The following is a 5,317-nucleotide window of genomic DNA, read 5'->3' as shown; positions in this document are numbered from 1 at the left end:
TAAACCCTAAGCCAAACTCGGTCATACCGATTCTTTCTATCCGGCGCCACCGAGTTTCACTTGTCATAAGCCACTACCAAACCCTAGCAATTCGGTTCTACCGATAGGGATCTCGGTCTCGCCGAGATGGGATTACAAACTCTCTGTTTCCCTTTTGTAACTTTTCGGTCTCACCGAAAGAGCGAATCGGTCCCACCAAGATTGCAATGTAAATTCAGTGTTTCCTTTCTTTAACTTTTCGGTCTCACCAAAAGAGCAAATCGGTCCCACCGAGTTTGCCTGACCAACTCTCTGGTTAGCTAATTACCAAAATCGGTCTCACCGAGTTTGTGTAATCGGTCTCACCGAGATTACGTTATGCCCAAACCCTAACCATATCGGTCCTACCAAGTTGCATGTTAGTCCCAACGAAAATCTCTAACAGTCACTAGGTTTACCTTTTCGGTCCGACCGAGTTTTTTGATTCGGTCCCACCGAGATTGGAAAACTGTGTGTAACGGTTGGATTTTGTGTGGAGGCTATATATACCCCTCCACCTCCTCTTCATTCATGGAGAGAGCGATCAGAACACATACACAATTCCAACTCATATGTTCTGAGAGAGAACCACCTACTCATGTGTTGAGACCAAGATATTCCATTCCTACCATATGAATCTTGATCTCTAGCCTTCCCCAAGTTGCTTTCCACAAAATCCAAATCCTATGAGAGAGAGTTGAGTGTTGGGGAGACTATCATTTGAAGCACAAGAGCAAGGAGTTCATTACCTACACACCATTTGTTACTTCTTGGAGAGTGGTGTCTCCTAGATTGGCTAGGTGTCACTTGGGAGCCTCCGACAAGATTGTGGAGTTGAACCAAGGAGTTTGTAAGGGCAAGGAGATCGCCTACTTCATGAAGATCTACCGCTAGTGAGGCAAGTCCTTCGTGGGCGATGGCCATGGTGGGATAGACAAGGTTGCTACTTTGTGGACCCTTTGTGGGTGGTTGCTTCTTCGTGGACCCTTTGTAGGTGGTTGCTTCTTCGTGGACCCTTCGTGGGTGGAGCCCTCCGTGGACTCGCGCAACCGTTACCCTTCGTGGGTGGAGCCCTCCGTGGACTCGCGCAACCATTACCCTTCGTGGGTTGAAGTCTCCATCAACGTGGATGTAGGATAGCACCACCTATCCGAACCACGGGAAAAACATCTGTGTCTCCAATTGTGTTTGAATTCTCCAAACCCTTCCCTTTACATTCTTGCAAGTTGCATGCTTTACTTTCTGCTGCCAATATACTCTTTGCATGCTTGCTTGAATTGTGTGATGATTGCTTGACTTGTCCTACAATAGCTAAAATCTGCCAAGAACTAAAATTGGGAAAAGGTTAAGTTTTTATTTGGTCAAGTAGTCTAATCACCCCCCCTCTAGACATACTTTCGATCCTACAAGTGGTATCAGAGCTTTGGTATCCATTTGCTTTGATCTCCATAGCTTTTGGTGGTCATAGCCTTGGTTTCACAACCTAGGAGAGTATGGCATCTAGCGAGGGAAATTATCACCGTAGAGGTCCTTACTTTGATGGTACTAATTTTGCTAGTTGGAAGCATAAAATGAAAATGCATATTCTTGGACATAACCCCGCCGTTTGGGCTATTGTGTGTGTTGGTTTGCAAGGTGACTTCTTTGATGGGAAAGAACCAAACCGTGAAGCTACCGCGGATGAGTTGAAGATGTTGCAATACAATGCTCAGGCTTGTCATATTCTCTTCAACGGATTGTGCCCCGAAGAATTCAACAAAATCATCCGTCTTGAGAATGCAAAGGAAATTTGGGACACTTTGATTGATATGCATGAAGGTACCGACTCCGTCAAGGAATCCAAGTTGGATGTGCTTCAAAGTCAACTTGACAAGTTCAAAATGAAGGATGGTGAAGGTGTCGCTGAAATGTACTCTAGGCTTGCTCTCATCACAAATGAGATTGCCGGCTTAGGAAGTGAACAGATGACCGATAGATTCATCATCAAGAAGATTCTAAGAGCCTTGGATGGAAAATATGATACCGTGTGCACATTGATCCAAATGATGCCCAATTACAAAGATCTCAAGCCAACGGAGGTGATTGGAAGAATTATTGCTCATGAGATGTCACTTAAGGATAAAGAGGAACTTCACAACAAATCAAGTGGTGCCTACAAAGCCTCATGTGAAGCCCCTACATCATCAAGTGAGAAACAAAACTTCAATGAAGAATTGAGCTTAATGGTGAAGAACTTCAACAAGTTATACAAAAGTAGAACCAAAGATAGAAGCTTCAAGTCAAGGTCCTACAATGACAAAAGATCTTCTAGTCGAGAGCGAAACTGCTACAGTTGTGGAAGACCCGGACACTATTCCAATGAGTGTACGGCTCCCTACAAGAGAAGAGAAGATTCTCCAAAAAGAAGAAGCAAAGAATCACCACCAAGAGAGAGAAGGAGTAGAGATGATCGTTATGAACGAAGATACTCACAGAGAAGCAAGGATTCGGAAAGGAAGGAAAAATCATCAAGGAGCTACACAAAACGAAGACATCAAGCTCATGTTGGTGAATGGGTATCCGGCTCCGACTCCGACAGTCACTCCGAGAGAAGTTATCACTCCGACTCCGAAGATACTCAAGATGAAGGTGTTGCCGGTCTAGCACGTGTGTCAACCAACTCCTACGACATATTTGACTCATCAAATGAAGGAATTGGAAGATGCTTCATGGCCAAAGGTCCTAAGGTAACACACCCCGAGTATGTTGATTTCAATAGTGATGAAGATGACTTGTTAGGTGATGATTTGCTTGTTGACAACTCTAGTGATGAATACTATGATGAAACGTCAATTAATCATGCTAATCAAGATAAAACGAATGACAATGATAAGGAGAAGATTGAGGCTCTAACTAAAGAACTAAACACTCTTAAGTTAGCTCATGAAACTATCTTCGAAGATCATCGAGAACTTTTAAGAGCTCATGAGAAATTACGCTTTGAAAAGCTCAATCTTGAGCAAGAGCATGAGTTCTTAAAAGCAATAAATGATGATCTCCGCAAGAAAAGTTCTCCTTACATTGCCAAGCGTTTACTCTTATCCACTTACATGCCTCAAGTCAAGTCTAGTAACAAGAACAAGAAAGATTCTTCCTCTAGCAGTAACAATGATCATGCTAAATCCAATATTGTTGCCTCTAGTAGTTCTCTTGATTCCACTAATGATTCTCTTAGCCAAGTTACACTTGAGCAAGAAAATAGCTTATTGAAGGGAATTATAGAGAAAGGAGTTTACAAAAGCCTTGCCGGGAGTAAGCAATTCGAGGAAATTGTGCGCAAGCAAGGAATGCACCGGAAGAATCAAGGTGTTGGTTTTGAACGAAAGTTCAATGCCAATGGAGTTGAGTGGGAAGAATATCAATACCCCAAGACAAAGTTTGTTCCTCAACAAGAGAAGTATGATACTTCTTTCAAGGGGACACAAGCTCAAGATGATCTTCCACCACAAGACTACAAGCAAAAAGGCAAGGACAAGCTTCAAGAGGAAATTGATGCATTTGAAGAAGCTCCTAAGACCTTAGCCAAGTGGATTCCCAAGACTACTTCAAGTTCCACTTCATCAAGTACGACTACAACTCCAAGGATTCCCATCAAGATGGTGTGGATCCAAAAGAAGAAGAACTAGAGAGTTCTTGAGGGTGACTCCGCCAACATACTTCACTCTTATAATTTTGGCAAGAACAAGTGCAATCAACTTCCACATCTTGCACTAGTTCAAGGAGTCACAAACCCTCTTGTTGGTAAGACAAGGGACAAGGTAACCTAAAAGTTTTCATGGACATCATCTTGTGTGTGCATCACTCTATGTCTATGGATATCCTTGTTTGTTCCTTGTGGGACTAACCCATGTAGGTATTGAAAGTGCAATTCACTCAAATGGATAGCTCCAAGTGATCTACATCAACATTGAGCATCCACATCATCAACATCTACATGAAGTCATCATCGACAAAACCCGAGGTTAGTTCATCCCTCTAAGGGGGGATATTACATCTAGGGGGAGCTTTACTCTAAGACTTGAGCTAAAGCAACTCTAAAGATGTGAACACAACAATGCTTTATGTAAAAGTGGTAACCCCACTTGAGCTTAAACGATGAGTATGACCTATGATCAAGTGTTCTCACTTGACTCCTAAGTCAATATACTCATATATAGATGACCTTGTCATCGCAAATTGCTTGATAGATGCTAGAATTGGTTGTGCATGCCTTGTCACATATTTCATTTGCCATCTTATTGTGTGAGCATGCTGGTTGCATATTTTACTCATTGGAGGACATCCACTTGTTGTTTTGATTGTTTGGTTTTATTTCCTTTTGCCAAGTGGATGGACAAGAATGCCTAAGAACCTCCTCTAGGTATCTATGCTTTTCTCGTCTCAAACTCTATTCATGCTACATTACAAAATTTGATTAAGTGAGATTCAAACCACTCTGTGTGAGGAGCGCTCGGAGTCCCTGATTCATCATAGACTTAAACTTCCCAAACCTCTTTATGATTCTCGGTCTGACCGATACCCCACTTTCGGTCCTACCGAGATCATTAAGTTGATCTAGGTTTTCGATCTCGGTGCAACCGATTTGAACCTTTCGGTCACACCGAGTTGCAACAACTGTATACAGTTTTGCATCTCGGTGCCACCGAGTTGTTCCACTCGGTCACACCGACAGGGTCGGGCTATATATAGTCACGGGCAAAAATTTGGAAATTTCTCCGACCCGCGCGATAGGCTGCTCTGCCAACTTGGTCTCCGGATCGTCTCCTCGCCGCCAGCCACCTCCAGTAGCTGGTCTCCATCGCTGTCAACGGAATTCTACCCGGCCGTTGCCGCCGTAGCGAGTCTCCGCCGAACTAGGGTATGGACTCAATCTTTGTGCTATTCCCCAATCCGATTCTTAGCACATTGTGATCATCATGATTCTTGCCACGATTGAAACACTCATGTCCAGTCAATGCGTTCGTAGATTAGGTTTGATTCGAAAATTTTAGGGTTAGGTTTCCGCCGAAACCATCTCGGACCCACCGAGTTGAAAAACTCGGTCCCACCGATTTGGCTCATGCCATTGCACAAGTGAGACTCGGTCTGACCGAGAATTACTTATCGGTGTGACCGATTTTGGAACTCTGTGAAACCCTAGCAGTCTCGGTGCCACCAAACTGTGACTCGGTCTGACCGAGTTCACTAGTTTAGGTGCCAAAACTGCTTCGGTATCACCGAGTTTAAAAATCGGTAGATTCGAGATGATTTCAGTGGGAAA

Source organism: Triticum aestivum, chromosome 7A (assembly GCF_018294505.1).
Source record: "Triticum aestivum cultivar Chinese Spring chromosome 7A, IWGSC CS RefSeq v2.1, whole genome shotgun sequence".
Lineage (NCBI taxonomy): Eukaryota > Viridiplantae > Streptophyta > Magnoliopsida > Poales > Poaceae > Triticum > Triticum aestivum.
This window is presented reverse-complemented; position numbering follows the sequence as displayed.